The sequence below is a fragment of the Pteropus alecto genome, unplaced genomic scaffold (assembly GCF_000325575.1).
Source record: "Pteropus alecto unplaced genomic scaffold, ASM32557v1 scaffold7, whole genome shotgun sequence".
NCBI lineage: Eukaryota > Metazoa > Chordata > Mammalia > Chiroptera > Pteropodidae > Pteropus > Pteropus alecto.
This window is the reverse complement of record NW_006494614.1, coordinates 7,280,170-7,293,434: the sequence shown is the minus strand read 5'-3', so window position 1 is coordinate 7,293,434 and position 13,265 is coordinate 7,280,170.

Here is a 13,265-nt window from a genome sequence, read left to right as displayed (position 1 = left end):
AGCTTGAGCACTAGGAACTTTTCATTCAAATTGATTCTGCCTTGGTCAGGTACACAAACCCATGAGTGTGGAACACTGTAAAGGGGCTTGGTGGGGATGTAGTGACCTGTTTTCTCATGCTGATGAGGTTTAACTTTTTAGGCTCCTCCACTTTTACTCAGTCTATAAACTCTAGCCTTTCAAGTCATCGTGATGAGAACACCAGGCATTTTATTATTGAAAGAGAATTTGAGGTAAAGTGTCATGGAATTGAATGTTTTTAAAATATTTAATGAAATTAAATGTATTTTAAAAGATTATGAAAGATCTAGCTAAGTTCAAAGGTTACACTTTGGTGATAGAATATACTGCTTCAAAGTGAAAGTAATAGGCTTTTCATTTATGGAGGTATTAGAGGTTTCATTCTTTTCAACATATTTCTATTTAATTTAGAAAAGAAGGAAACAGAGAGAGAGAGAGAGAGAGGTGAAAGTTTCCTCATAATGTAACAAGAAATTTGGTCTTTAGTGGAGTTTATGAAAAAGTTGGGCAATTTTGCCTTTTTTTATTTTTTTAACTTCAGGGAATTTAGCTTTAAGTTAAAAGCCTTTTTCACTGGTGAAATTGATTTTTTTCTTAATCTAGAGGAAACGGAATATGTGCAGCCCAGCAGAGGAGGGAGAGGAGGTCAAGGGGTAAACAGTTTGATGCAGCACATCTTGAGCTCAGTCCTGGGCATGTGATCTCTAGCACTCTGTCCTCCCAACAGGGAGAATCCAGCGGTGGCTTAGGCTTAAAATGCTTGAGAAAAACTTCAAACAAATGTCTGAGAGAGTCCCTATAACATTTAGACTTTTCTGTCACAGTCTTTGCTGTTCAATTACTTTTCTTTTTAACAGGACAGAAGGATATTGGCACCACAGCTACAATTTCCTTTAAGATAGTTCTTCCTTTACTGAGCGAGCAGTCTTTAATTAAGCTTGTATGTGAACAAGTCACACTTTTGCATTTAAGAGGACACAAAATGCCAAGTGGAGAAAACTTCCCTTTCTTTTATTTTATTCTTGTTTAAAGATGAAAATGAGTACATGTTATATAAGCCCCAACAATCCTTGATAGCTTAAAGTTAATGTTTCACATTGGTTTTTTGAGATTGTATACACATGGTCTAGGAATGGAGTCCTCCATAATTTATATATTGAGAACTGAATCATGGGCATCATCTCTGGGATTTAGAACTTTAGAATAGGCTGAAAATGTATCCTATTTGTTGTTCTCCAATATGTGGCTATCGTAGTACTCTGTAATAATTCTGGAGGCAACTTAAATTAGGCATAATTATGAAATTGAGGAGACATTAATTTTGATTAGAAATATTATTACATTTTGTTAAACTACTTATGTTTATCAATTAGAACATGTACGGTTTCTTTTTTTCACTGTTGTTGTTTTCTACTTTAGTTCATCAAAGCTAACATTTACCAGAAAAGACAGAGTTTTGCTGTCTACCATCTGACTACAAACAAATAAACAAATCAAGCAATAATCAACTCTTCTAGGTGACATCCAACCTCTGGATTTTCTCAAATATTAGGTTGTCAGAAAAAAGAATTCTAATTTTCACCCAGATATTTTGCACCCTTTTGCCCATAGTCGGAGGTTACTTAGAAGCAGGATCTATTAGTATTTACTAGCAAATATAGATCACTGAAACTTTAAGCAGGAAATTGGCATAAACATTAATGGACAGGTCCCTTGAAGTAAAATGAAGTGAAGAATTTCATTAAAAGATACTTATTGGTCGATATTCATCTTGGATTTGTCTTTGTAAATTATTATAAAGCAACGGAGGTTAATCTACAGTTTTTCACTCGTTTTTGTTTTTTCTCTTAAGTCTATGAATTAACATATTAATAGTTAAAACCATGCCTGAAGAGTATTATGTTTTTTCCCCCTCAAACCATTCTTTTTCCTAGTCTATTCCTTTTTGTCCCTTCTCATCTCCTTTAATGTTTTTAATAAGTTTTTCTTCTTTATTAAATGATATTTATGTATTCTATCCTCTGTTCTTTGACAATTTAATACAATCAAAGTTTATTTTATAGAAATCAGGTAATGCAGTGGTGTTAACTAAAAATGCAAATAGCCAGTATGCTTCAGTTTGCATCAATCATGCCTCCATGCAGCCTAGGCATCAGTGATTCACAGTCTCATTGATGTTTTTCTATCACTAAACTAATGTGTTATAACACAACTGTCCCTACCCCCTCTACTATTTTAGTATTTTGGGGTCTAGAAGTACAGATGGAAAAAGAATATGAAAGGATTTCTTAAAACATAAATATTCATTATTGTTCCCAATATGCTGCTTATTTTTTAGATCATGCTGGGTTCTGCCAGGAAAACAGAGGGTGTTCACTGAGGGAGCACACTTAATGGAAAATTTGATGCATTTTTTTCTAATTTTTAAATTGGCAGTCTGTGTGTCATATGCTGAACACACAGAAATTCATGTACGTGGGGCAGTTCAACACAATCTGGGAAATGTCCATAAATTTGATTTTCATATGTATTTAATATCTGATAGGAAAGAACAAAGGAAATGCATCTTTTTATAAATAATTAGAGCCAGTATGATTAATGATGTGTGCATGGTACATATTTATATGTACACACACATACATATGTATTCATGTACTACATGAATATATATATATTCCATTTGTTTCACAAATTATTTACTTAGAATCTAAAAATAAGGTGAAACAGATCTTAATAACCAAACACATTTTTCTATTCATATAATTAGATTTTTAAATAGACTAAGTATGTTTGATCAATCTCCTGTTCTCATAATACAGCTTTGACTATTGTTCTCTTAACAACTATGAGAAACATTTTACTTCTCCTTTGTAAATGGCCTCAATTATGCTAAACTATAAGTTCAAACTACCTTACAAAACCAAAAGATGAATCATTTATAAAAAAAAGAGAAGTAATATTTCTTTCTGAGAAAATTAGTGTTATTACTATAGAATTAAAGAACTAAAATAATATTACCAAGACTGAGTTGAGCTTCATTAAGTATCATTACTAGTTGCATAATACTTCAGCTCCTTCATTATGTTTCAAAAATACATCTCACATACTACATTATTTCACTTAGTGAAAGACAGAAACAAGAAAGATAAACTATTCCTTCATTCTGAACACCTCATTTTTAGGAAGTTTTGATTAGACCGTAATCAAGTGTGTACAAAATTCTCAATTTAGAGTTTTTTCTTGAATCTCATCTTAGGTAAAGATGCATAAAATGTGAAAAAATTGCAGGAGGATAGCAGGATAAATATTTTAAATACAAAAGAATATGTGATGTTTAAAAGAAGGAACAGATAAATGAATATCAAAATAAAACTAGTGGGTTCTTTTTAAATATGAAGTGTCTGATAATAATTTATGGTTAAAGCAGTATATATCAACAGGGGAGATTTTCCTTCCAGGGAACATTTGATGATGTCTGGAGATACATTTAGTTGTTGAAAATGAGCAGGAGAGAGTGCTTTCGGTATTTAGTGGGTAGAGGCCAGGGAAGCAGCTAAATATTCTACAATACAAAGCACAGCAAGGAATTCTCTGGACCAAAATGACAATAGTATAGAAATTGAGAAACATCTAGTTCAAAGCAATGGACAAGACCGTGGAGATGAAATTTGACATTGAAATTAGGGTGGAGATATTGTTAAACAGAAGAGGGTTATATAACTGAGTTACTGTGGAATCAGTTTGGTTTGATAGATAACAACTGATTGCAAATTTTTAAATAAGGAAATAAATACTGAAAACAGCCATTAAGAAAAAAGTTCATTTAGTAGTAAGTGTCAGTTGGATTGTAGCAGGAGAAATTAGTTAAGAAGGCAGGAATTAGTTAAGATGCACAAAAAGAGCACAAATTGATGGGTAAATTCTGGTTTAAAACATTTGAAAAAAATAAATAGTTTCCAAGAAATGGAATGAATTATTAGGCTTAGTAACTAAAAATAAAGAGATACTAAATGAATACAAATTTTGAATTTTTGTTGTTTTCTTGAATGATAGTAGGGCTGATCATCACCCTAAGCATGTTGGTAACAGTGACAAATTGCAATAAACAATAATATATTTTGGATTCTTCAAACCTTTCAAGTAGTGAACCAGAACTGACTAACTTATAAAACAATGCACAGGAAAGTACTAGAAGATCCCAGCAAACTAAAGAGTAACAGAAGTTTCAGCAAAGAAGAGATCAACAGAATCCTGTACAACCGAGAGACTGAGATCAGTGGGAGGTAAAGAAAGTACATGGGTGACTTTAGAGGTGGATTTAGGTAGAGCCTGAGGTTGGAGGGATGATTTGAGGGACAACCCCTGAAGGAGAGAAATTTTGGTTTTTGATTAGGCCCTTCATTAATACTTAAGTTTTAACCCAGATTATATATTTCATTTAGTAATTCAAGTTAATTGAGAAGATACTACTAAGTTTATGTGATAAATGCTATAAAGGGTATATCAGAGGTATTATCAGTGTAAATACAGAGCATCTTAACTATTCTTTGGAGGTTGACCATTCTGTTTCTGAGCCAGTGAGCCATAAACTGAATCTGAAGAATGAGTAGGGGGAGCAGTGAGGAAAAGGGAACTACGGGGCAAAGCGAGAAGGGAGATTTAAGTGTTAACTCAAAAGAAACAACAGGTTCCAACATCTGGCTGTTCCAAGGAGTTCTTAGAGCTGAGACTGGATTGCACATGGGTGGGAGGTATGCAAATAAGATCATGAAATGAGAGGACACAATAAGCAACTTCTTGGCTTCAAAGTGAGAACTGAGTTGTTAAAGAAATCACATCGATTGTGATTTTGAGTTTGAGTCTCGACAATGACCTATGAGGCATTTAAAAAACTCTTTAGGCCCTCACTTTTCTCATCTATAAAATGAGTATTTAAACACTTACCTTATTATATTAAGAAGCAAATTATGTATGTAAAGTGAGTAACATATGCCTTTTATGTGTTAGATACTTTGTAAGTACCAGCTTTTACTATAAACTCCTTTGTTCCAAGTCATTGATATTAAATTTGTTTGATGCTGGGTTATTTATCATGGATTTTTGTTCCCCTACTTCATAAAGCAATGTTTAATGGAATGGTTGTGTTTAGCAATAAGCAATATCCATGAAACTGGGTGTTCTATATCAATCTCAACTAATTGAACAAGGCAGGAACAAACAAACCAGAAGCAATGTCCATGATTGCTAAAATGTTCTAAAGAGCCATTTTTCCCCTAATTGTAATAGTTCAATAAAAGCAGCCAAATGAACAATGCAAGAAATGTCACTAAATCTAAACAGAGTTTACTGCAAATCAGGGTTTGCAGAATCTTTCTATTGATTGTGGTGTAATTGCTATACAAACATTGTTTTTCTTAACCACATCCTATAAAGAATGGCTAATTTTTTCCTAGATGGACTATACATTTTAGAAACTAAAAAAAAGCAAAGTAGAAAAATCCATCATTTTGATTGAGGGAAAATTGCAACGAATAATATAAATGTTTCTATTTTTGAGTTGCACATATAGAAATGCACTAGTCTTGGATAGCAGCCTTTGGCAGTGTAAACTAAATCCTTCTATGTGATAAGCTTGAATAAGCTAAGACAGAATGAATATAATGCTTGTGCTTGAAACAGAGGTCAACTAATACAAGACCAAAAATTGTTTATTAAATTTAGAGAGATGGTCATTGGTGATGTTTGCTAGAGAAGCTATGCTAAAAAATTGTAAAGTCATGATGGAATGAATTGGTACACAGAAGGAATTGCTGTCCAGATTCCTTTTCAGTGGGAGTGCAATCAGTAGACAGCCTCTCCCTGTCACTTCGGTCAAGGTGAGTTTCAGCTTCAGAGAGCTGCCTCAGACCTGGCTGTGCCCTTCCAAGGGCAGCCTGCACCAAATTGCTCAGCAAGGTACAGGCATTTTCTGCCCTATGTGGGACAGTCTGATGGGCAGTTTGACTCCTAAGTTTCTTGCTGACTTGTCTGGGATTTCAACCAGTCAGCATTGAGTTCAACTTCTTCCTCTGCCCAAACCTGCATGTAGCCCTTCCTTTCACAAGTGTTGATCCCTAATTAATATTTTGCATATCAAACTGCATCTCAGCATCTGCTTTGGAGATCCCAAACTGTGACAAATGAGTTGAGGGATGGAGAAAATGGAGACGTGTTTAGAAATCTGGTTCATTTAAGTTTATCTATAATAGGGAAGATAGAGGAGGTGCTAGCAAAAGGAGGAAATAGGGTTAAGAGAGAGGTTTTATTATTTTTAGTATTTTGGAGTGGTAGAGTGTGGGAAGAACTTAAAGAGAGTGTTGATGTTGACAAAGGATTCAGTACACAGAAGCAGTTCTTGGGACTGTCCCAGTAGTTCAAACTACACTATAATAAACTGTCTTCTACTGCATTAGCCAAAACCAGAGATAGATATGTTTATTTAAATCAGCTCTCACCTTTTTGGAGTGGGGATAGATTTTAGAGAAGAAAACAGTGCTTGTTTGATGAATTAAAATTAGTAGTGAGGTCAGTGGATTTCTTTATAACCCTTAAACCAACTTTTATATGTTCTGTGATTCATTCAGAGATAGTCATAAAGTTTGTACAAAATTTTGAAGTGTTAGTTCCACAAACGAAAATAGACATTTCACTTTATTTTCCTGGAACTCTTTTGGTGACCTTTTTCCCCCAGAAAGTAAAATTAAATCAAAAAACAAATAATCAGAATTAATATTATTTATGACTTTTGCTCAGTCATTTTTAGAAAAGAAGATTTACATCCTAAAGTTACACTCGTAAATGATGGCATAACTAGAAATAGCCCTAGCACAATATGGCATTACTGATTGTTATTTACCCCTTAATAACAGCATCTTGTTAATAATATTGATATTTTTAGGCAATCTAAAATGATTTGTTCTTGACCTAGAACTTAAAACGGACTTCTTTTGACAAGATATGAAATATGTGATATAGTGCTTTTCTCCAATCATGGGAAAATAAATTACACAATGACAAATATATGAGAAGCTAATAAATGAACACTAACTATATAATGTAAGTGATGACATTTGCACTTTATGAACAAAAAAGTTCTTATTCACGGTACTATTATGAAAGTTAATAGACACTTCACATTGATAGAAACCTTTTCTGTGGTATAGGTATTATGTTTCCTTCTGTTTTTATTTTATTTTTAATGATGCCCAGGAAATTGCCTAGGAAATAGGAAGACTGGAGATTTTCTACTTATTTCTTGAAACCGAAGGCATCATCTCATACGAAAATCATTAATGAATGTAACTTACTAACAATACCACTGATCTAATGATCTAATTGGTTATTTTAATTGAAGCTTAAATTAAAACACTGCTTCTACTTTAGCCTGGAAAGTACACATACTCAAGCATGCATGTAGAGATGGCACATGACCAGCTGTTTCACTCTGGTGTGCACAGAGCCTTACCTTCCTTCTTACAGCCAGGCTAGATCATCTTGTCATTACTTACAGAACACATGATTGCTAAAAGAGGCAGACTACGAATCAGAATTCTGTAAACAAAACAAAATAACAAAAAACCTACTTTCAGATTATATGCATGTAATGCTTCCCTGTTTCATGAAAACTTAAAAGCCATTAATAATCTGAACTCTTTTATAAATTCACAAACCTGGAAAGATTGCATTTCTTAGACACTTTATTGCAATTGACATTTATACGAAATAGCATACAAAGTTGGTAAAAAAAATTTACAAATTCCAAGTACTTCCCTTGCAGTCTATCAAGTTTTTATTTATATAGTATGATGACAGTAAAATAATCTAAGTCATAGCCATGTTAATGTCCTTTGTGTTTCACTCGCTGTTAGTAATAAACTCAAATTCCTTATTTATCAATTTATAGACCAGGATGTTTTCGTCAGTGCACATGTTAGTAGTAGCAGATAAACAGAATATCAAATATTCTGGAACTAGTAACATCATACACAGCTACCTAAGCAAAAATCCATAGATTGTATGTGAGTACATCTACCATAGGCATGTACATGCCTATTTGTATTTACACACACACACACAAATCTACTTTTACATCTATCTCTATATGTAGAATATACATCTTTTTCTTATTATATGTGGCCATGCTGCCGTATTTCCACTGAGCATTTCAGAAAGATTTTTCCCAAGTTTATGAAAGCAGATGTTATTTACATATTCTGCCTGTGTTTACAACTCAGCCTCAGAGGACACGTCAGCTATGAAATTTACCATAGTCATGATATTTTCTTTCTACTTAAATGTCTACTTTCTTCACAATTCATTAAATTGGTTGTAGAATCCATCAGGTGTCAGCAACACCTTTATTTTTAAAATTGGTGTTTAGATTTGGTGTTTTTTTTTATTATGTACAACCAAGAACTAAATGCTTTGCTCAGATTATTTTAAAAGGGTTACATTTTTATGAACATTAATAGGGTGAATTTTGGCTGCTTCTTTCAGATTGCCAAAATTGACAAAATATTTAAAATTTTACATTTGTATGATTTAAACACATTCAGATTTTTTAGATTAGATCATGAATATTCCTAGAATTTGAGTTTCTTGACATTTCCCTCTCTCATATTTACCTCCTTTGATAGATGACTATAATGCTTTTTTATTTTTTCCCATTTCCTTTTATATTTTTTAAAAATAGTAGTAAACAAAACCACTGTATCCCTGGGGTCTAACACATTGATTGGGCATAATATATCTTCAATAAATATTTGGTGATTAAATAGTTATATTGTCAATCTGTAATCTTAAATATCTTACTTACTTATTATCAATATCCTAGGTAAATTTCATGATTGATCTCAAGATAGTTAATTGGGCTAATTTTCAGGTCAAAATTCTTCACCCTCCCAGTACTAGTTTGTACTTCCCATTTTAAAAATCTCAACCTTGCTTTTAAACATATAAAAAGTGTAAAGAAGAAACAGGAAGGAAGATGATTGTAAACATGTTTTATGAACTCAGAATTTATAAACCCAGAGACATGAAGAGTCTTAGGAATCTAACCAGTTTCCTTTATATAAGTCAATGATTTTATGTAATATGTCAAAAGCAAGGGAGTTTGTTACTTATTTTAATAATTAGCCAACATATTCTTAAAAATCAAATTTATCTCTATGCATATTCTTTATGTATAACTTTATGTAGAACTCATTTGAAAGAAGGTGGAGTAGATCCTTAGCAATAAAATGTATTTTTAATGCAAAAAGTAGGATGATTAAATCATAGATGGAGTCATAGTCATACTACAAGATTTTTTTTCATATAGAAATAGTAAGAAAAACAATGAGAAGCAGGTCTTCATGACAAAGAATAAGGACTGTGTCCTGAAACTATGATTATATAATAACAAAACACCAGTTTTAACTTGCATGTTTATTTTGAAGGGATGCTTAATATTGATATATATCAGCATTCCTAACTAAGTCCATTTTTTTTGGCACAGTCTCTGTTAACTGTATTAGTCTTTATTTTTTAAAGGATGATTTTATAGTTACAGAGTTATATAAGATGATTTGGAGTCAGAGAAGTCACATAAATTGTTGAATGTTTAAAGAATGATCATAATACCTATATTGTAGACTTGTTTAAAGGTTTAAGAATGTATATTCCATTATAATAGACAGGTTTGTATGATAACAAACCTATCAAAAAAATAGAAGATTCCCCCCAAAGAAGAAAGCTCATTGAGATGAACCCAGATTTCTTTTTTAAATTATTTATTTATTTATTTTAGTTACAGTTGACCTTCAGTATTATTGTATATTAGTTTCAGGTGGATAGCATAATGGTTAGACATTTATATGACTTATGCAGTGATCCCTTCCATTATTCTGGTACCGCCCCCCCAGCACTATATATAGTTGTCAAAATATTATTGACTATATTCTCTGTACTGTACTTTACATGGCTGTGATTATTTTGTAACTACCAATCTGCATATATCTTTTCAAATTAGTGTTTTGGATTTCTTCCATTCTGATAAATACCCAGAAGTGGTTCTATTTTTAATTTTTTTAGGAAACTCCAAACTGTTTTTTATAGTGGCTACAACAATTTGCTGTCCCTCCAACAGTATACAAAGATTCCTTTTTCTTCACATCCTCGTCAGCACTTGTTTATTGATTTATTGATGATAGCCATTATGACAAATGTGAGGTGATGTCTCATTATGGTTTTAATTTGTGTTTCTCTGATGATTGGTGATGTTGAGCATCTTTGCCTATGTCCGTTGGCCATCTTAATTCAATTGTTTATTTTTTTGGTATGACTGCTATATAAATTTTGGATATTAACCCCTTATCAGATGTATCAGTGGCAAATATCCTCTCCCATTCAGTAGTCTATCCTTTCATTTTGTTGGTAGTTTCCTTTGTGTGCAAAAACTTTTTAGTTAGATGTAGTCCATTTGTTTGTTTTTCTTTTGTTTCCCTTGCTCAAGGAGATGTATCAGAAAAATTGTTACTAAGAGCAATGTCAGAGAGCTTACTACTTATGTTTTCTTCTATGAATTTTATGGTTTTGGATCTTACATTTAAGTCTAATCCATTTTGAGTTTACCCTTGTATATGGTATAAGAAGGTGTTCCAATTTCACCTTTTGGCGTGTATCTGTCTAGTTTTCTCAACACCATTTATTGAGAAGTTAGTTTTCTCAACACCATTTATTGAGTAGACTATCGTTATCCCACTGCATTTCTTGTATCCTTTGTCATAGATTAAATGATCATATAGTGTGGGATTATTTCTGGGCTCTTTATTCTGTTTCATTGATCTATGTGTCTGTTTTTATGCCAGTGTCATGCTATCTTGATTACTATAGCCCCATAGTGTAGTTTGATATCAGGTATTGTGATACCTCCAATTTTATTCTTTTTTCTTAAGATCACTGCAGCTAGTTGGGTCTTTTGTGGCTGGGGTCTTTTGTGGCTAGTTTGGGTGTGTCATGGTTCCTTATAATTTCTAAGATTATTTATTCTAGTTCTGTGAAAAATACCATTGGTATTTTGATAGAGATTGCATTGAATCTATAGATTGCTTTTGGTAGTGTGGACATTTTAAAGATGTTAATTATTCCTGTCCATGAGCACGGTATATGCTTCCATTTATTTGTATCTTCTTCATTTTTTTCTTCAGTGTCTTATAGTTTTTAGAGTACAGGTCTTTTACCTCCTTTGTTAAATTTATTCCCAGATTTTTTGTTGTTGTTGTTGTTGTTTGTTTTTTTGGGTTTTTTTTTTTTTTGAGATTGTAAATGGGATTGCTTTCTTAATTTCTCTTTCTGATAGTTCATTATTGGTATATAAAAATGCAACTGATTTCTGAATATTAGTTTTGTGTCTTTCTACTTTATTAAATTTATTTGTTAGTAAGACGAACCCAAATTTCTATATGTTATGCTTGTCTTTTCAGTGTTTACCAGTATTGGTTGTGGGCAAAGACTGAGAAGCCAGGTAAAAGGCAAGTGTTAGCAGGCAGAGAATCAGCCAGTAGACTGTGGATTTCTGTGGGAGTAATGAGATAAAAAATGGAGTTCAGGACTATCTAGAGAGTCAGGAGATGAGAGCCAACATCATATGTGAAATTTCCCTTGAAGAATTTGCTGCTTTTTAAGTTTCAAAGGGTAGTAGTAGTTTAAAAGCAGAGCAGAGTTTTCTATAGTCTTGCCATGTTGGAAATACAAAAATTGTAGTTCAAGACCTGCAAAAGAAGTAAACCAGATTATAGTAAACTGATATCCTCAGTAGGGAACTTTAGACAGCTATATTTTAGGAATAGGGCTAATTAGTTGACGACTCAAATTTATACAGACTGTAATCCAGCCTTCAGTCACTTAAGTCCCAAATTGGATTGAGGTGACTGGTCCCCTGGGAACTGCCAGAGGTTAGACTAGGTATGGTTTTTTTGCAGGATGATAACACCATCCACAACCTCAACATTTTCCTTAAAATACATAGAGTGTTCAGTAAAAATAAAACAAAACAAACAAAACAAACTGCCAGGTGATGCAAGAAATGGAATAAAGAAAAACACAGAAAACTGAAACAGACCCACAGGTGATTGAGCAACTGGAGCCATCACAAGGAAACTAAAATAATTTTAATTTATATAATCAAGAAAAACTAATAACAAAAGAGAATTCCACTATAAAATTGCATTTATAAAAAGTCAAAATGGAAATTTTAGGAATAAAAATACAATAATGGAAAATATAAATACGTGAATTTGAAAGCAAATTGAACAGATAAATGGTTCTTATATTGGATGAAAATATCTTGATGCAAACATAGAAAGAGGATATAAATTGAAAGAAAGAGAGAGAGAGGGGAGAAATAGTTAAAGGCCTAATGTGTGTAACTATAGACTCTTGATGCAAGGACAGAAGGAATGGAGCAGAATTAAAATGTTAAAGATTTTCAAAACTACTGAAATATATCACACCAAAGATTTAAGAAGCCTAAATGAGACCTAATATAAAAACACAACTAGGTACACTGAAAATAAAAAAATACAAAAAAAATCTTAAACAAATCAAGAAGAAAAAATTAGACATGGTTTCTAAAGAACAGTATAATACTTCAAGCTGACTTTTCAGTAAAAATAATGGAAGCTAGAAAAGAATGGAATGACATCTTTAAAATATTAAAAAGAAAAAAACATTTCTCATCATTTATGGTGAAATGAAAACATTTCTAAATCACTGAAAACTGATAGAATTTACTACTAGCAAACCCAAATGAAAACAAATATTAAATAGAACCCCGCAGGGAAGAGGAATATGATCCAAGAAGAAACAGGCAAATGGAAGAAATTAAGAGCAACAGAATTTGGAAATATGTGGGTAAATACATATCAATACTAATTACACAAAATAATATAGTGATATCTTATGCAAAATTAAAATGCATGACAATAATAATACAGAAGGCAAGAAGTAGTAAATAATGCTTACATGTACTCAAAGGTCTTAGCACTGCCTACGTAGTGGCAGATAGTAATTTATAATACAAATTCCTTATTCTGTATTCTATTAAATCAAAGATTCATGCTGTAATATCTAAGGCAACTACCTAAAACATAATAAAATTGTGTGTAACTACCCACAAATGGAGGAGACAAATGGGCAACAATAAAAAATGTTAGTACAGAGGAAGC